This window comes from Melanerpes formicivorus, unplaced genomic scaffold (genome assembly GCF_026170545.1).
Source record: "Melanerpes formicivorus ecotype bairdi unplaced genomic scaffold, bMelFor1.0.p_v2 SCAF_3, whole genome shotgun sequence".
NCBI classification, from domain to species: Eukaryota; Metazoa; Chordata; class Aves; order Piciformes; family Picidae; genus Melanerpes; species Melanerpes formicivorus.
Window position 1 is genome coordinate 8,409,953 of NW_027142355.1, and position 21,401 is coordinate 8,431,353.

Genomic DNA, 21,401 nt, shown 5'->3' on the forward strand with positions numbered 1-21,401 from the left:
TACTGAGGTACAGATACATTCTGTCAGTCTTGTATGTTCCCTAGGGAAATTTAGACATCAAACTGTTCCTGCAGTTGTCCTTCTCTGAAGCTTCTCTCACACAGTCCTGTTTGAGGTTTATTTTAATAGGATGCTCAGTAGAATGCATTCTCATTCCCTCCTCTCTGACCTATTTTTCATCATATTAGTTATTCTTCCTGTATTTTCTGTGTTAATTTTATTTCATCATTTTATATATTAAACTTTTTTTTTCTTAACCAATGACCTTTCAAAGTCCCTTCCAACTCCTATCATTCTGTGATTCTCTGATTCTGTGAATGCTGGATCACAGAGGTGACAGATGTGAACGTAACCTCCAATTATTAAAGTCTATCATCTTGTGTTTATTCTTTATGTATCAAATCTAACTCCACTTAGAAAAGGGCTTTTGTTAACAAAACATTATGATCAGACTACCTCTGGGTTACACAAGTAGAGCAGAAGGAGGAACAATGGGTTGCAGAAAACAGGTTTTTTTCAGGTTTTTACTGATCTTGGTAGTGAACCCAGCTAATGAAAAAGTAAATAAAGTACAAAATATTGTTGAGGTATGAACTATAATATTGCTAAGATATTACAAACAGCTTTTTTTTTTTTTAATTGAAAAAAAATCTGTCCTTCAGGTGACTACAGAAATGCATTGCTAAAACAATTTTTCACTTTTCTGAAATGGAATCTTTTTCCTACTCTTCTTTAGTCTAACACACATCATAATGGAAAATCTTACTTACTGATCTTATTGCTCCTTTAACAAAAGCATCTTCCACTGGAAATCTTGCATTTGCAGCAGTGGATAGAGGCAATTAAAAAGTGAGAGTAATTACAGCAGGATAAAATAATCTTTTGCCTAGTAATAAACATAGAGACACCACTCTAAGACATCCTTGTAACAATGGAGAGGATAATGCATTTTGAAAAATCCTACCCAAATTCTTCTCACATTTAGACCCAGTTTGACTGTCCTATGAGTAGGTACAGAATGAAGAATTTTGATACTCAGTTGTAAGAGACAGTCATGAAAACCCATATTATCTTTCCAATTGAAGGTGTATTTCCTGCCAGATTAACCATAGAGTAGTAAACAGCTTGGGTCAACATTTTTGATATGCGAGCTCTCCTTTAGACAAAGCTTTGAGAAAGGGTGAGAACCAGAAAGATCAAAAGAGAGGAATATACAGTGAGAACTGATATAATTAAAAGGACATATTTTATTAGAAGATTTTAAAAAATTAAAAAAAGTTAATACATTACACAAATAAAGCTGATTTATTACATTTGCAGCATAGTTACCAATTTGAAGCATGCCAGATCAGTATTCTCATTCTATAATGGACATGATAACTCATCATATTTGCTTTCCTACTTGCAATCATACTTTATTTTCTTTACCAGAATTCTACAAGTAATTGCTCGTGGCATATAGACTAAGTCACAGATGTTAGAACAAAAGATAAAAGAAGTACACTGAATGCACATTTCACATTTACACCCAACAAAGGTTGTCAGCTGTTCCTTCCTTTCATCTTCTTAAAGGTCTTACTGTCCTCTCCACATAAACAACTATCTGGTGAGAGACTGCAATGCAACAATGTTCTTGATAATTGTTTCATTCTGTTTAATTGTAACTAACATCAAATATAACAATCAGAAATATATGATATAAACTGTACAGGGTATTTTTCCCAGGTGCAGTTATCAAGAGGCTAGCAGAAGACTTCTACATTAAAAACTAGTCTGAAAAATATTTATTTGTCACATTAAATCATCAGAATCTACAGGAAGATGACTTTAATTTATCCAATGGCTAGGCTAAGTGGAACATTTCCTTCCCATCTGTACCAAAAATGGACCAAAGAGACAATTTAAAATGCTTATTTTATATTTTGAAATTTCACTAAGCATTATATTTAAACATAAATTACTAGACTGATAGTCAGAACACAATCCAGAATAGATGTTCCCAGGACATTCTCTGACAGTCATTAATCATCAAACAAATCTTTTACATAAAGGGCACAAAGTTCAACAGGAACACTTCAATGAATCTCCCTATCACTTTCTACAGCAGTTGTGTCTCCCAGCAGAGCTATCACTGACTGCACCTGAGTAAGGATTTCTGTCCCAATGGATCAGCTGTAGAGAGGGCCCAGTGAAGAGATGGTAAAGCACTATGACAGACTAGTCTCCAGACTCATGTCAAGTCCATATCCTTTGTGTTCCAAGCTGGTTGAATAATCCTAGAAACAGCAGAGCAGCAAATTGTCCAAAGCAAATATGATACTGATGTGAAACATGACCATGAGAGTGTGGCTGTGTTGGTAAACTTCAGCATGCTGCTCAGCGTATGCCTATATACACTGATTCAAGCAGGTGAGTTCACATTTCCATAATTCACAGATATCTCTGGGGTCCACAGCAGTTCTTCATCATGTTAGGCACATCTCCCTGCCTTGTCTAGTAATAATTTCCCTCTGTGATTAGTAATAAGTAAAGCACCTTCTAGAAAAGGATGTTTATTCTCTGGTGAACCTAACCTCACTCTGTATTTGGGGGTTAAGTGACAACCAGAATTGTGCCTTTGTCATGACACTGCAGAGTTGTATTTAAATTAGGTCAATAGGAGACTTAACTATGACAGGACCTCAGTACTGGATCCATAAAGTATATGGAAAACTCTCACTTTAAAATTAGTGATCTTGAATGAAAGATAGGTTTTTAAATTCAAAGTTTATATTAAACTTTCATAATAAAACACTAGGCAGAACACTGATTTACCTTTTAGTGACAGTGTCATAATCAGAATACTGAACTAAACTCCCTTATATAGTAGTCAATAACTTAACTGAGAATAGACTGGCAGTAGAAAAGATCTGACCTGATTATGTGTGATTCCAGATTGCTTGTACTATGACAGAGAGCCTGTAAATAAGTTTGCAGAGTCCTAAGCTAGGAAATTCAAGTTTTCCCTGATCATTGATATGAACTTTAATAGTAATAAGTTCCCAAGAGTTCTCTTGGTCACTCAGCGACACGTCCCATATGAAGTGAATGCTGATAGATGAGGTTTTGCAGTGAAATCTTATGATGTCAGGAGAGGGGAAAACCACATCTACACTTAGAATGAATACTGAATGACTAAATTTTAGGTGGCTACTGATGATGTGACACAAATTATAGATTTTTTGGCATTCATAGACAGGTGATGAGAAGGGCTACAGAACTTTACACATTCAGTCCATCTTGGGATAGTATTAACATTGCACAGTTAATAACTAGTTTTGAGTTATCACTTTCTCTAGGGATTTTCTTTGCTTTTCAGAGTTTAAATTTTAGTAACTTCCAGGCTAGATATGTATATTCATTTTATGATGTAAATTCTTCTTATATGGTATTTGCCAGAATGTAAGGGGGTGGGGTGGATAGTTATCTATTTTAAAAGTCTCTAGAGTGATTTTATCTTTCACCAGGCACATTTTACCCATTTTTTTCATTGGCATATTCTTCATGCACAGATTTAGAAATTTAATGTGCTGCTGTTGGTGGTGCTTTTTTTGACAAATACATTGTTTGAACATGTTTCAACATTTTAGTATTCAGGAATTGTTTGTCAGCTATTGTGTGGTCATCATGTTAGACCCATTAATAAGACATATTTGATATGAATTATAAACACTGGTTTAAGACATGTAAATGTATGCTTAATAGTCTGGTAAATTTCAGTTCATATAGTATATCAGTTAATATAGCACACAGGCTGTGGCCTCATTACATTGAACTGACAAAAATATGGGATGGATTAACCTTTTCCTACTGCCAGACACCAATCCAGCCATTTCTCCATGGGCTGCAGGGAAATACTTACTCAATGATGATCTCTCCACAGGCTGCTAGGGAATCTCCTTTCCAGCACCAGGAGCACCTCTGCCACATTTTTAATCATATAAAGGGTAGCAGTTACATACCATAAGAAGCAAGAAAGAGAGCATGGAAAAAAAACATAAGTAACCAAAAGTCTTGTATCCTTAGACAACTTGTTTAAAAGGAGAGTAATAACTTGTCCCTACCAACTCATCTGAAAATTACATACAGAAGAGAGTGGGTTTTGGTTTGATTCATAGCTCTTTGCTGAGTTTATTTGCTTTTCTAACTACTGAATTTCTCCTAAAGTATAATTTTTATTAGATTGCTTGAATTATAGGAAGTTTCAATTTCTCTCACAGGTTAGACTGAAAGACATGGTTGTCTAGACTGCATAAAAGACCACAAACTATGTAAGTGAACAGTAGCTGAAACTGACTCATTTCTGCATGTGGCCAGTACTGAGCTGGGAATGGCGCATCAATCCCACTCTCCAGGCACCTTGACTAATATCCTTCTGGATGCTTGGGAAAGTATTTAGAGCTAATTTGAACCACTTGTAAACTTTCCACAGGGCTAATGTAGCAGATGATAGGCAAATGAAGGCAAATTATGTTCCATATGTTGCCTATCTCTGTCTTGTGTACAAATCAAGTACATGTATATTGGGGTTTGAACTAACGGGCAAAGTAGACCAAACTTCTTTCCCTTGAGATTAGATTTATATCCAGCCATCTGAACTTAAAATGCAGCATAAGTGAAACCAGGAAACTATTCAGAGTGTGGTTTGGATGCTCTAGTAAATGGTACAGACTGAAGAGATGGCTCCCTCAAGCCATATTGCTTACAGTTCTGATGAATACCTGACTGAATCTTGATGAGCATGAACAAGAACTCACTTCAGAGGATGAAAACTGTGAGAGCGATGCTTTAAATCTATGGCTACTTCTTTTTTATATTTTACATCACCTGATGAGGTAAGTGTAACTGCAGTGAGGAAGTGGTTCTCATTAAGTCATGAAAAGATGGAATCACTGCAAGACAATTGGGAAGGATGCAGCTGTCTGAAAATGCTAGAAGAGTTTTAACATTTTTCTTTCCAAGCCACCTGAGGCAGATATTCCTGAGGCAATACTGCCACGGGGGAAAAAAAGATATTGTAATAATCTCAGCTACTCTATGTGCCTGGTATCTAGAATGAGAACTTGGGGAACATATCACAACAATGCAGGGACATCAAAGAGTCAGGAGCACCTTCAGCTGGGCTAGTGACTTCTCCAGTGATTCCTGCAGTCGTGAGGATAATCTCACTTGTGGAGACTGGGCAGTTCCACTCATGATGAATTTCTGAACAAGCTGGTCCAGATAGTAAATACAGCAACTGGGGCCTACAGTTATGAAAGTCTTCCCACCAGAGCAGGATGTCTCCATTTTACTGCTTTATCTTTTGGTATGATGTTACACATATGTGATGGGGTCTTACATTATATCCCATCAGTGCTTTCTTCCACCAAAAGAAGATAGTACTAGTGAGCAGGTCACAACTGCAAGCACATGGCAACACCTTTTCTTATGATGATACTTTAATGAGAGTATTTAATATGATGGAACAGGGATTTATTATCTGACCGATAAAATACTGATCGTGTGTTGACTGTTCATATTGGAAAATTGGAAAATGAGATTTTAGATAAACCCATATATGAAAAATCATTTACTTGTCTGTTCTAACAGAAAGTATTATTCCTTGTAATACAGAAATGTGTCTTTGAAGAATTTGCCTTGACCTCTTGCCTTAGTAGTGCAATTTCTTAAGATTTATTTCTGTAACTATAAAGTCACATTTTTTTTTCCAGTAACACATCAATATTGAAAGTGTCAAAACAGAATAAAGACTAGCAAATGGTTTAATAGGTGAGTATTTTCTTTCCTTTAAAATGTTTATTACTGAAAACAAGCAAAATTACTCTTGTTTATGCAAACCACAATAGACCTCAATAAATAACCTAGGTAAAACAATATAGCATTCAAAACATAAGTAAGTAGTGCTATCATTGCAGTGCCATGACTCTCTTCCTTAAAATTCAGGAGAAAACTTTAAATTCTTTGGTCCTCAGTTTTCTTCCTTTCTTCATCCTCACAAGATTTTTCTTTGGCCTCCATTTGGGAGAGCATTTAAACATTCTTTTGTACTTAATTTTTGGATTGTTTTTGTTCCATAAAAGACAACAGATCTAAAGAAAATTCTACAAGGTGAGAGAATACCTATGTATTCTCTGAAATACATGAGCAGCAACATTCATAAAGAGAAGGGGAAAAGTAAAGATAACCTGGCGTTTCTGCTCTTTAAGTGGAGACACCATCATTTTCAGATACCTCTGGATAATAATCCCAGTCATAAGTATGTCAGTCTCCATTTTACAAAAAGCAAGGGTATGTGACTCAATGGCTGCAGCTGAAGACTGCTTTGGGAATTCTATTCTCTAGGACCTAGGAAAGTTTCCTTAATTTTAACCACTAAAAAGGAGAGTGGGACAAAGAATTGAGTAATTATTCAATATGGATAGTAAATGTATAAAGAAGATATTCCAGTATCTGAAGGGGGCCTACAGGAAGGCTGGGGAAGGACTTCTCAGGATCTCAGGTAGTGATAGGACTAGGGGGAATGGAATGAAGCTGGAGGTGGGAAGATTCAGGCTAGATGTGAGGAGGAGGTTCTTCACCATGAGAGTGGTGAAACCCTGGAATGGGTTGTCCAGGGAGGTGGTCGAGGCCCTGTCCCTGAAGGTGTTTAAGAGCAGGCTGGATGAGGCTCTGTCCAGCCTGATCTAGTGTGGGGTGTCCCTGCCCATGGCAGGGGGGTTGGAACTAGATGATCCTTGTGGTCCTTTCCAACCCTGCCTGATACTATGATACTATGATATTTTATCTACTCTCAAGATAGAATAGAATAGAATAGATTAACCAGGTTGGAAAAGACCTTTGAGATCGTTGAGTCCAACCTATTATCCAACACTATCTATTCAACTAAGCCATGGCACCAAGCACCCCATTCAGTCTCTTCCTAAACACCTCCAGTGATGGTGACTCCAGCACCTCCCTAGGCAGCCCGTTACAATGGCCAAGCTGAACTACAATACCAAGCCTATTAGATACATATATTCAAAAGACAATTTTGTTGTCAACTTCTTTCTCCTCTGACCAGAATTTTCTGCCTCATTTATTTAAATTATCTTATAAATGACAGAGAGTCTTGAAAAATCTTGAAAAATATCAGAAACAAAAATTTACTCACATGGCCTCAAATGAAAGATTATTCCCTTTATCCCTTCTTGTGTCATACTACCCCTCCCCATTCCCTGGGAAGATACTTGACTTTTCCACTCAACCAAAGTTAAGAGGTTAACTTGCCTATAAGAAGGAAGGAAAAATATTCTTGGTTATTTTTTATCACAGAATTCATGACTGAGTATTTAGTAAAGTTAGGAAAACATCATCAGAGAAAAATGGGAGGGGAAAAAAAAGAGCAAAATCTGGAAAATATGCAATTACAGAGTTGAAAATCAGTCAACAATATGTATCACAACATGTATCACAAAAATATGTATTCTGAAATAATAATTGAAATTTTGGGGGTTATGGGAAGTTCTTCATGCTTATTCTAGACAACTCTAATCATTTGTGGCTTTCTGGCTTATTCACAAATGGCAACTAAAGGAAAAGCAGATTTACCCCAAATTCAGAGTGTTTAGACAGACCTGTGTGTATTGGACAACTCAGTCTCCAAACCAAGCATACATGCTGAGAGCTGTACCTTGTCCCTCTAGGCTTACTGCCAGAGATCCTGCAGACTGGCAGTCTCCAAGTGTGTGATTCATGGCATATTAACAGCTCCCTATATCCTACCAGTCTGGCTGTTAGGGTGGCCTCAGGGTCACAGTCAGCAAACAATTCGTATGTTCCCTATGCAAGCTATGAAACCTTTTTTAAGGAACGAGACAAAAGAACATTGAAACACAATTGACTGCTATGAGTGGCAATTAGTAAGAGCATAGGGACCTTTGTAAACCAACAATTTAAGAATAGCTGTTCTTCCAATGTTAACTGTTCAGGAGGCAGCTGTAGCCAAATACATAGTCTATCACTATGAAGGAGGTCTTACTCCCATTTCTATCTGTCTGAAAGTTTCTGCTGCTTACACTGAGTTCACCTGATCCCACAATAAGCTAATTCAACTATAGTTGAGTAACAGGCAGGGCAGGGACATGAACTGGCTCATGTGCAGCCACGTGAGAGTGTGAGCTGGCATGAAGGAAGGAATTATGTGGCTGAAATTAGAGGCAGTAGAAAGGAAGTGCAACTGGGGATGAAGGCAGAGAAAAAGGAGGGAGAATATGGGTGGAGAGTGCCCACTGACTGTTCAAACCATTCTGCTGTCTCATGAAAACTTGCCTATAAGATGATTTCTATAGTATGATTCACTGCATCTTGAGTGATGTGTAATTCCAGTAATTCAAGACCTGTAGTAGTTTCAGACAAGAGGTATGTTTTAGAGCCCAGACATTTATCAATATTTGACAACATATACTTTATTCTTTTCTTTTGGAAATTAAACCTAAAAGGTGAATAGAATTACTTTTTATATGGTTTCAATATTTTCTCTAAAGATTTTTTCTTCCATGCCTTCTGGTTTTGTTGCAATACCAAATGGCAAAGAGAGATAAATTTAATCTTGGTGTTTGCTTGCATGATAGAACCTTTTTGCTTTGTCCCTGAGCAATTTGACTTGAGACACCAGCAGACGACAGGGATAGCTTTCTACCCCTTTGAATTTAGTGCCTTCAAATCTACCTTACTTATGAGTCTGATGTCTGCAAAGGACCCAGAGAGAGAAACCTTTGGGGCTGGAGAAAAGATGAATGAAAATTGAACATTCTCTATTTCCTTCTCAATTTCAATATACATTGCTTGTTTTTCTTCACCTTCCTCCTGATTTCCCATCTTCTTTATGTTTATTTGCATTTAATATATGGAAACATCTGCATGGAAGAAGACTTGCTTCATTGCCAGTATTTTCTTCAACCTATATTCAACCTACATTAATATAGATGTAAACTTCATTTTTCCCTGTTGGACCATTAGGGATCTGGATGGCTGATTTATTGTTTGTAGGAGATTAAATCCTTTCTCTATACAGAAAAGTTAATGAAAACATAAAATATTCATATTGCATCCCTAATTGTATAATAAAGTGAAATATGCAGTTATAGATTAAAACCTCTGGTCTAATCAGTAGCGGCCTAATAAATGCTTAAGTGAAGCATAGAATGTTTAGTTTTACCCAGCTAAATCTCTATTCCCCCATCCAATTGTATTAATAATGATACTGAAAAGAGACTGCTAAAAAAATATTAAAATGTGCAAATATATATGCTTATTTTAAATTTCTAAATATCAGCTAAGGGGTACCTTTGGGTTTGGATAATCAAAGATTGGCTTATTCCAATTTTTATTACATATTTTTTTCTTTATTATAGAAATATGACAAAGAATACAGTTAGAAAAATTTATTTAAACTTTTAATTTGCTTTGTAGCCCCAGAAAAATAATACTAAATGTATGCTGTGGTCTAATCAAACAAATAGTCCCTGAACAAAGAAATCGCTTTCTACAATGGTATGACTATGTCAGTGGACAAGGGAAGACCAAGAGATGTCACCTATCTGGACTTTCATAAAGCCTTTGACACAGTTCATAGAATCATAAAATGGCTTGTGTTGGAAGGGACCTTAGCCAACATCTAGCCCAACATCCCCGCCATGGGCAGAAATGCCTCTCAACTGGACTCATCTGCGCAAGGCCTTTCCTGAGATGACCTTGAAAACCCCAGGGGAAGAAACATCTGCAGCCTTCCTGGGTAGCCTATTACAGAGTCTCACCACCCTCATACTGAAGAACTTCTTCCTAAGATCCAGTCTAAACCTGCTTTCCCTCAGCTTAAAACCATTCCCTGTTGTCCTATCACTAGACACCCTTATGATAAGTCCCTCTCCAGCCTTCCTGGAGGACCCCTTCAGATATTGGAAGGCAGCTATGAGGTCCCCTCTGGAGTCTTCTCTTCACTGGGCTGAACAGCCTCATCTCCCTCAGCCTATCCTCATAGCAGAGGTGTTCCAGCCCTTGAATCATCTTTGCGGCCATCCTCCTGACTTGATCCAACAGCTCTGTGTTGTTCTTATAATGGGGACACCAGAAATGGATGCAATGTTCAAGGTGGGGTCTCACAAGAGAAAAGAGGAAGAATCACCTCTCTTGACCCACTGGCCACACTCTTCTTGATGCAGATCAGGATACTAATTGCCTTTTGGACTGCATGAGCACACTGCTGACTCATGTTGATCTTCTCATCAATCAATACACCCAAGCCTCTTTCTGCAGAGCTACTCTCAACTCACTCTGAACCCAGCCTGTGTTTGTGACTGGGATTGGCCCAACCCAGACACAGGACCTTGCACTTTGACATTTCAAACCTCATGTTCTCTACATCCTTCTCTCTAAGCTGCGGAGATATGGATTTGATGGGTGGACTGTTCAGTAAATAAGGAATTGATTGGATGATTGCATACAAAAGGTAGTGGTCAACTGCAGGGCAATTGGACTAGATAACCTTTGGAGATCCCTTCCAACCCAAACCATTCTATGATTCTATGATCATGAAGTCTTTATCAAAAATCTCTCATGAAATATCAGTATGTGGATTCTAGAAAATGGTTGTTCTGTGAGAAAGAGGAAGGTGAGGAGCAAAATGACTGTTAGCAACAGCTTCTGTGGAAGATCCAGCAATGTAAAACTAAAAACAAGATTCTTATTTTCTCAGAGGTTATTCATGGTTTTGAATTAAGAAAAACATGTTATGACAACAATATGAAGAGAATTCTACCTTTTAAATATCACAGATAGAAAGATGAAAGAATGTATCTAAATAATTGGTTTTACCACTTTTGGAGCAAAGACTGGATGCAAACTTGCACTTTGACCAGGGTTTTCTACAAATGTCTTGAGCAACTTTTAATCTTTCTCAAAAGTTGCTGATTTCAATCCCTGATCACAAAATGATCTGATGTGATAAACTGTAATATTTCTTTCAATTGCAGAGTTTCAGTGTAAATGCTTCATAAATATACAAGCTAATTGGCTTTGTTGCTTTCCACTAAAACCAATAACAATGCTGATATTATGTTGTCATAGAGGTAGTATTTTCCATCATTTTGGGGCACATTTTTTGTTCATTTTGAAGGTTTTATGTCCAATTTTAGTAGGACAAATGTTAGGACACTTTGGAACAGTTATCATTTCCCTTCCCTTTTTACTCTTGTACAAATAACAAGTTTAGTTATGCAGAGTAAGTTGACTGAAATTTAATATTGTCAATTTATTGACATGCCTTTCTGATTTGTTTCCCATTTTCATGTGCTGCAGATGACTGTGTCTCAGTGTTGAATTATTTATTTGTAGTCAGCAGTTGTTTGACATGGAAATGGTGTACCACTTTCAGTGAACAAACAACAGATTGATGAGGAAGCACATTTACGTAATGAACTTTTAATCCATGCCTTTGAGAAATGCTTTAGGATTACTTTATCTAAGAAACACAGTGAGCATGACATTCACATATTATTTTTTTTTCCATTGACTTTAGTGTCTGGGGTAAATTCTACGTCAATTGAACACTAAACTGAAAACAAAGTATTGACTTTTCTCCTTAGAACTTCCACAGGTGTTTTCCCTCCTTCCTCTTTGTCACACAGAACACAAATGTGTACTAGAGTCAAAGTTTTGCATACCATGAATAAACACTGAGTTCCACTACAGGATAAAGTAGAGAATTCAGTGCATACAATAACCTCTGCATGACAACTGTTTTATGGTAGGTTGTTAAGAAAGGTCATATTTCACTGAAGTGCCTTTTCAGTTAATTTAAGAATAAGTGACAGTGTTTGAGGATTGTTACTTCATTCAGTCTTTTTTTTTGTTTGTTTTGGGGTCTGTTAATTTTTGTTGTTTTGTTTTGTTTTTCACATTTATGCAATTATGACATAACAAAAAGATTATAAAAAGAATCTACCACACAAGATTCAAATTGGAGACACTAGGAGAGTTCTACTAAAAAAAAGAAACCAAAGCTAATATTCTGCTATAATTCAAATTCATAACAACTTCAGTGGCAGATTTGATTAGATTAGAAGGTCATGAATGAACCATGTGACAAAAGGCCTTTGGATGTTTAATTGTTTAAAGGATTCTTACTCCATTTGAAGGTAATATCCATTGCAGATGAGTAGGAAGAAATAGTCTATGAGACAGACATTATAAAAATGTGTTGAAAACATGGTCATGGATTTAGTTTATTCTGTAGAGTCTTATGCGCCAGTCCAGTCTAAGATACTTTCAAAAGCCAGGACCATCTCAGTAAGAAGCAGCTACCTTTCTCTGTACCTGCTCTGCATCAGGGTGACAGCAGTCCTGGACAGGGAAATAGGAAATGGTACTCTAAAGGAATCATTAGCAAAATGTTTGGAACACTAATTCAGGATGCAGATGAGCTGGCTTGCCTCAATCAGGTGAAAAATGTATTTGGACCGGGAAAGGGTACAATACAGTAAGATTGTGTATTTTCACATGACATTTGTCCAGCTGCTAACAGGGTGTTAACTTTGTTTCAAAGATGTATTTCTAAATAACTGATAAGTTTGACAGGTAACTTTATCATTTGAGGTCACAGACAACAAGAGAATACAACACATTTACTGAGGTATTCATAATCATCCTTGGTACATACCATATACACCTGTAACATACTTGAAACTTATTAATAATTAATGAACATGCACTAAATTTACCTTTAGTGTGTATAGATATGTTTATATATAAATTTACCTTTAATGTAAAGAACAGCTCTGAGACTCATGATAACCATGAAGAATCAAGTATGAATTCTGCAGCAGATTTTCCTGTTAATCAAAATTTTTCTAAGAAAATGGTAAGATACTATTTTAATTGCAAGTTAGGTAAAACATTTGTAAGCCTTTCTTCCTGCAACAATATCTTCTAAGGCCTTGAAGATGAAGATGATATTCTCATTTTCAGCCAGCTTCTTCCATGAGTTTGCTGTGGTAGAAAATTTGCTGCTTTATTCAGTTGAGCATTTGTAAGCAACAACAGAAGTCTACAGATGCCATACTGATCTTAAATAAGTCTGAACATTAATGTTTAGGAAACTCAGATGCATATTTTTATCATTTATCTAGTAAAAGTGAAGACACTTCATTACAAAAAAGCTGCTCAAGATTCTTTATCAAAGTTTTATATTTCACATATTTTAAACAGTTTATTTCCTCCCTTGAGTGACCGTTATCACCTGTCTTGAGGAGCTTACTGTTCTGCAGACTCAGTTTGTGATGCTTTGCTTTACAGGCCCAGCTGCCACTCTACACCTCATCCATTCAAGAAATGAGACACCGTGGTGGTACCTTCCTGCTTTGTATTAAATCAGGGTTCAGAATCCTCCCACTTTTCTAACAAAGGCCATTTTGGAGATCATTTTTCCCAGTGTTCTTGTGTACTCAAATTATAAGAAGTTTCTCAGCTTCTCCCTACACACAATCCTATACCAAGGAAGAATAATAATATGCACCCAGAATCACCCTCAAGGCTTTTACTGTGGTGATGGAAAACAGCTGTTCGACTCCTTGGAGGACTCTTTGGAGGCAAGAATACTTATTTATTTAAAAGGTATCTTGATTGCAGAAGAGTCAGAGAGGCTGTTATAGCTGATCAAATAAACCAAAAATGATTTGTTGAATAATTTATTTGACAAATATCGGGAAAATCTGGCAAATAAATTGTTCATCAAATAGTGCTTGCACAATTGAATTGAGAAAGAACAACCCTTATGAGTCTTATGCCAACACACATAAAAATCTATTTCTGTGTCAGAATGAGAAGGACTTACAGGAATTTGCTTGAAGGGACCAAGGGACAGGTTCACATAATTTAGGCATTTCAATTTATCAGTGCTGTCTTCAAATTCTCACTCAAAACCTCTAGATAGTGAAAGTCCTCAAATACCCTAGCCTATTCCCTCAATAACTAACCTCCTTCTTCTGCATTTGTCTGGAGCTAATTCTCTTTTATCAAATCTAAACATCTTCATATATATTTTGAATCTAAGATCCACAGACAAGGTTTTCCATTCTTATTCATTTTGAGGAGCCGTGTCTTAGGACATATTTGTGAATTCCTGTAGATACAGAGTCCAAATACTTTGAAGGACTCCACTTTTATTCAAATCTCGAGGGAAGGAAAGGTGACTTCTTTTATACAGTAACCTCATAATTTAAGAATACAGGACAGAGAGAACTTCATCTCTTTGTGGTGAGTTAAAGCACTTATACATCCCTGGAAAAGGTCTGTAACTACTCTTGACATTGACAGGTTGTCAATGACAGTATATCTATACAGTCATTAAAATCACTCCTCAACCTTAGTTTCCCTCATTGTGGATAGGCTGCAAAACTACCCTATAAATGTTCAGACAGGGCCAGATGCTGAGAAAGGGTCAAAAAGCAGTGAAATGCGACTGTGTTGCAGAAATGCAAGCAGTAGCTGCTTGTGTTTACATTTCCCTCTCCTTTCCTTCAACACTGTTCTCCTCCCTCTCAAGTAAATCTGTGACTGGCTGAGGTGGTTTCTTTGCCAGAACAGGTAAAACCAGTCTAGTTTCTCACTGTGTTGAAACTGCATACTTTCTGTTGACAATTCATCTTGAAGGTTGAAAGATACAGCTGAAAAAAACTATGTGTTTGTTAACACAATGTTTGTTAATGCTGGACTGGATGTCTCAGGTATCTAGTGGAGGGAACATTAAAAGCTGTAATTTTTTTTTTTTCATCCGAAAGTCAATAAACAATAACCCTGGTTTTACAGTTCATGGCTTCAGATAGGGAAATCCATTGCTTTTGTGCTTGGCCAAGAGGAGAACTTTGAATATTAAAGGAAAAGAAGGCTGAAGTTTCCTTTTGTGGTTTATGTGGCTTTTTCTGAGAATGATTTTGTGGCACAAAATCTTGCTTCAGGTTACTTTTGATGATACATACAGGAATGTCAGGAAACACTGAACCTTTCTGAATTCTCTGTCTCCTTGATCATAGAGAAGTAAAAGGTTTTTCATAGCTGTGGTACATAGCCATGTAATTAAAACCAGGGAAACATAAATAAGCCTGTCTGATAAATCAGTCTTATTTTGAAAAGGAGAGTAACCTTTCTTTCAAGCAGCATGCTGGCAGTTAAAGTTCTTCCCTTTTGCCCTTGGTTGAGATACAGGCATTAGAACTCTGTACAGAGCTGAGTTTCAATACCTGTGTAATGTAAATTCCTTTATGTAATTTTTTCTGTTATCTGTCTCTGGAATTGAGATTAATATCTCAAATTATTTAAAAGGATAAAGTACACAATGGGTTACATTCAGTGCAGGAATCTTAACACAAGCAGGGTAAGAAAGGGAGAAAGAAGACTTGGAGCTACCTACCTTTGAGCAAACAGGAGGGAGAGCTTGCCTTACTTACAGACATATCTGGTAGCAGATTTTCTTATGAAGGAATGTATATCAGGCAGTGACAGATCACTTGCTGAAAGCAACCTTCTGAGAAATGTTTGGCTTCTCAACATCTGTGTTTAGTTGAGGTTTCCAGCTGAAGATAGTTACATTTGCAGCCACTAGAGTCTGAAAATAGAGATTAAATGATTAATAGTGTTCTTTTATTACTCAGCTAGATGATTCATGTTAATAACACTAATGCAGGTTTGCTTACAGTCCAGGTGTGCATAATGATTTGATAAAGGTATAGTGAGTATTTACTTTAGGGGAGGACTGCAGCAAGTGTAACTGTATTTTCTCCTTTCTTTCCTTCTTCCTACCACATTTTTCTCCCCATCTTTCCACACACATGCCATATTTTTCAGTCTTACTTCCTAAGCTTGTATGAATGGTTAAAAAATATGCACTTCTAATACAGGATCACAGAAGCTCCTACATCTGCTTCATTTCTATTAGCCAGTTACTTCAAGATCTAATGTGACACAGACAAAGAGCAGGGTGCAGAGAAAACAGTGAATACTATTGACAGAGGTGGTCAATTATCCATTGTGAATAATTAATCCAATGAATTTGTTCCAATAAATTATTTACATTTTTTTTTTCATTATGTCACAACTTCCTATCACCATGCATGAAATATTTTTTAAATGTCAGGAAAGCTACCATATAAAGTTATAAAAAGTGAAACCATAGATAAAGTCTTAAACAGACCCCTATAGCCAAGTAAAAAATAAAAATAAAAATCCACATTTCTTAGGAAATATCAGGGGAAAAAAAAACAAACCTCAGATTACTCTCCATTTAATCATACAGAGATTTCTGCCTTGGCAGAAGATTGCAGGTAACTTTATATTACAGTATCACAGTATCACAGTATAACTTAGGTTGGAAGAGACCTTAAGGATCATTGAGTCCAACCTATCAACACAGACCCCATGACTAGACCATGGCATCAAGTGCCATGTCCAATCTCCTCTTGAACACCTCCAGGGACGGTGACTCCACCACCTCCCTGGGCAGCACATTCCAATGACGAATGACTCGCTCGGTGAAGAACTTTCTCCTCATCTCGAGTCAAAACCTCCCCTGGCGCAGCTTGAGACTGTGTCCTCTTGTTCTGGTGCTGCTTGCCTGGGAGAAGAGACCAACCCCTTCCCGGCTACAACCACATTTCAGGTAGTTTTAGAGGGCAATGAGGTCTCCCCTGAGCCTCCTCTTCTCCAGGCTAAACAATCCCAGCTCCCTCAGCCTCTCCTCATAGGGCTTGTGTTCAAGGCTTCTTACCAGCCTTGTTGCCCTTCTCTGGACACGTTCAAGTGTCTCAATGTCCTTCTTAAACTGAGGGGCCCAGAACTGGACACAGTACTCAAGGTGCAGCCTAACCAAAGCAGAGTACAGGGGCACAATGACCTCCCTGCTCCTGCTGGCCGCACTATTCCTAATGCAGGCCAGGATGCCATTGGCCCTCTTGGCCACCTGGGCACACTGCTGGCTCATATTCAGGTGGCTGTCGATCAGCACCCCCAGGTCCCTCTCTGTTTGGGAGCTCTCCAGCCACTTCAACCCCAGCCTGTAGCTCTGCATGGGATTGCCATGGCCAAAGTGCAGCACTCGGCACTTGGACTTGTTGAATGCCATCCCATTGGACTCTGCCCATCTGTCCAGTCGGTCGAGGTCCCTCTGCAGAGCCTTTCCACCCTCTAACTGACTAACATCTGCCCCTAACTTGGTGTCATCTGCAAACTTGCTGATGACTGACTCGACCCTCTCATCCAGATCATCAGTGAAGATGTTAAAGAGGATGGGGCCCAGCACTGATTCCTGGGGGATGCCACTGGTGACTGGCTGCCAGCTGGATGTGGCACCATTCACCACCACTCTCTGGGCTCAGCCCTCCAGCCAGTTCCTAACCCAGCACAGAGTGTAGTGGTCTAAGCCTCGAGCTGACAGCTTAGATATCAGTTTGCTGTGGGGGACGGTGCCAAAGGCCTTGCTGAAGTCCAGGTAGACCACAGCCACATCTTCTAAGCACTGGTAAAAATAGTAATTTCTGCTGGTTTCAGTGAAAGGATTTATATGCATAATTGTTATTTGTATTTTAAATTATTTTTTATTCAGAATCATGTGTTTTGCCTACAGAGATGACAACTGCATTTCAAGTATTTAATTACACCATTTAGACTGCACGCATCTCTTAATCTAACCATCTTCCTGCATAGCTTTTTATGCGGTGACCATTATTGTGATGAACGAAAAATGAGGCTAAGCTTCAGATTCCCCTTTGATTTTTGCCTTGTCCAATCTGACTATTACCCTAGAAAAAATCATGTCCAGCTAACCTTTTCTGCATGGTTGATCTCAGGTAGTTGAAAAATGGTCAATTTGATGAGGGCCACCACAGCATCAGTGTTTTGATGATCCTGAAGTAATTTATCATGAGAAGATCCAGAAATATGTTCTTGTGTTGTTGCACTGGCTAAATGATTTTTGGGCTGATGTCACACTGACTATGTCCTACTGGCTCAGAGCCTGCATAAAGTGATCTTCTGTCTGCCTGCAATGACTGGACTTTTTCTGTAGTCTAAGTTCAGTGCAATTTCCTCTATGAAAGACTTCAGTGGGCTGTAGTTTTCAGAATATTTGTTACCCTTTGTTCCTAGTATCTCTAAATTCTGATTATGGTGCCAGATCTTCTAACACACCAGAGACTTTTTCTCCTGTTTTACCAATTTAATTTCAGAATAAGTATTATTAAAGATATCTTCTAGTAAATTTTAGTCATGGCACTGCTTATGTGGCATATGTAGCCTCCATATGTATCCTAAAAATGGTTTGTTTTGACTAAAGTATGTGTGTTCATATAATTATCACATGCCATTTTTGCCTCCAAAACATTGCTCTTTTACCATGTCATACATCTTCCCATCTTTCCTCAGCTGTCAGGGCAAACTGTGGAGTCAAGTCAGGACACAGGATAGAAACCTTAGCTCATTTAGCCTGCTCATTCCTAGCAAAAGAGTTTACCAAAAAAAATATACTTTTTTGCTTGCATGTTTGTTTGTTTTGCCGTCTTGGTTTGGTTTTCAGGAGCTGAAGCACTATGGCATTATTAACTTACTTAGGTTATAGGTTCTGTTTTCAGATTTACAAAGTTCTCTTTTTCCCAAATCATTACCATCTCTCTTACCTTCAGCAGACACAGCCATAGAGCATGTAGAATAAAATAAAACTTCTGAGTAAAGATCCTTCACATGTCTATTTCAGTCTGTTTCATTTCATGGTCAAGCAGCAGAAAAGAAAAACAAACAAACAAACAAAACCACCAATAAAACCAAATCAACACACACAAAAAGAACCATCTATCATTGAATATCTTACCTACAAATTAATACATATTTTTTTCCTTTTTAATTTCTGCTAAGTGCTATCTGTAAGTTTATGCAATGCGATCCAGTTTCTCATGGTATCATTACTTTTCTGTTAGGATTTAGTCTCAGGTAACTCATGAAAACTGTACCAGAAAAAAAAAAAATTAAAAAAGGAAAAAAAAAAAGGTATAAAGGGATTTCAAAATGCTCAAAATAACAATATTAACCCAAATGGCAAAACCTAATCTATAATAGGGTAGAGATTTTACTTGTAATATATTCAGTTATTTCTTTCAAGTTATTTTGTATTTTTGGGACATATGAGTTACCCAATTCAATAATATCTCACAGAAACAGGAGAGAAATGTAAAGTCACTAATTTTATCATACATTTATGCATACAGCATGAGCAGCTATCTGCCAGATCAAGCTGCCTGATAAAACAAAATAACCTGTGTTTACTCAGGACATTAATTTTTCAGATCCTGCCAGAGAAGAAAGTTCAAAAAGTCATATTCCCATCAAGTACTTCAATGCCTTTATACAATAGGTATAGAGAAGAAGATGATGACCAGGTTCCAGATTGAGTTATTCCTGTGTACATAGTTTTGAGTTTCCCTGGCAAAATTTACCTTTCAGTCTGTGCTGTCAGCCTTGTGACTCCTTTCAATGGAAACTAAGAAAATTCTATGGGAATTGCTTTATATCTAGGTCTTACACTGACATGGTACTGGCATGTTATTTCCTGTTGTAACATAAGTATTATCCAAGTTTTCATTTAATTCCTACTACTTCATGTATGAATTTGGGATTCAACTTCATTATGCATTTCTTACCATAGACAGTAATTTCTAGCACTTTACTATTTGTAAAGGTACCCTCTTTTTTTAAGCATTAAGGGATTTTATTACTGGAGTTATGTCTGTGGGCTGGAGTCTGTTTCTAGAAAGTTGATAAAACATTGATAGGTCAACCCTATTGCTATGACTAAAGACTATTATTTAATGAGATACTCTTAGTAATACATTAAATTGATATAACTGAAGACAACATTACAGATGAGTAACTGTTCTTGCAAATTGTACTAAAAAAATGTACTATAAAATTGTACTCCAAATTTCACACTTTATTCATAGTTGTTTGTGGTGGGTTGAGAGAGAAGGCCTGACTTTCTCTCCCCCACAAAGAGGAAAGAAAAACACAGATAACTCAGCCGGAGAAGTGGAAGGAATGCTATATTTTACAAGCAATGTGGAAAGGCAGGTTAGATATATAATATATACAGTATTTATAATATATATATAGAAATATACAGCAAAGTAAAAAAAAAAAAAACAAGAATACAGGAACGAAATTCCCTCCTCCGGACAGAGGCGGGTTCCCCCCCGTACCCCCTTCTCTCCCCCTACCTCCCTTTTTTCCCAAAAAGGGGTTAGAAAGAGAGAAAAAGGCAGTTATTAAGAAAGAAGAATTTTAGTAGGCCTATTAGTAGGATTAGTTGCTAATCTGTTATCCAAGGTCGCTCTGGCTAGGAGCCCAGAAGCAGCCAAGCTGGAAGGGAGAACAAAAGGAACGAACTGAGAAAAAATTCCATCTGCACTAAAATTTAAAACTGCATTCTACCAATCTACCAATGAAATTCGTTTAGAATATCGATGTTTTCACTGTCTTCACCAAAACATTCAGCCAGAGTGTCCCAGCACTGTCCCTTTCTTAAAGGCACAGCTTCAAACGGCCGCATTGTTTTAGAAACTCTCATCTCTATGCAAGTGCCTTATTAATAATTTTTGTCCAAAATTCACAATAGATACTTTTACAACTCTTTTACTAGCTGTATTATACACCAAAAGAAACTGAAAGCATCCTTGGAAATACTATTGTGTGATAGTGAAGATTTGATCCTCATCAGCTTGCACTTTTGGTTTATATCTGTTGACAACAAAAATACAAACCATTGTGGCTTTTCACAGGCCTTGTAAGCCTTTTAATCAGAAGAACAGAATTTATGAACTAACTCCTTAGGCCAGAATCAGTAAAAGTGAGTTGCATCCTTTATTTCCTTGTACTCTTCTTTTCCAAGTTATCAAACATTAAGCAGACTGTTATTATGATTAACTGGGCTAGTCATTGACAACCATAATAATTCATTAAGACTTTTGGCACTCATAATTAATTAAAGCTCCAGAGGTCTGGGGGAAAATGCTAATTAATGTTATTTTAAGGTTATTATTTTTATTTAAACTGGCCAGTAAGGAATTTCCATTACTAAAATTATTTCTTGAAACAGCCTTACCAAGGAAGGAAACATTTTCCCTAAATAATTCTTAAGGATAAAGTTATACAAGACAGCTAAGTCTTGTAGCTAAGAAAAGGTCCCAGAATTACAGAACCACAGAATTGTTGAGGTTGGAAGAAACCTTTGAGATCATCCAGTCCAACCCTTGTCTAGAGCTCACAATCCCAACACTACTGCTAATCCA

At 37.3% G+C, this 21,401-nt stretch overlaps 1 long non-coding RNA gene across 1 annotated transcript; it reads right to left on the minus strand.

Moving 5' to 3' along the window:
• Window positions 1–1,229: 1,229 nt before the first annotated feature.
• Window positions 1,230–15,664, minus strand: LOC137454284 (uncharacterized). Its single transcript, XR_010990575.1, has 4 exons — window positions 15,485–15,664; window positions 7,193–7,308; window positions 3,902–3,960; window positions 1,230–2,276 (listed from the first exon to the last, which is right to left on the minus strand). It is a non-coding gene; the product is annotated as an uncharacterized lncRNA (long non-coding RNA).
• Between the last annotated feature and the right edge of the window lie 5,737 nt (window positions 15,665–21,401).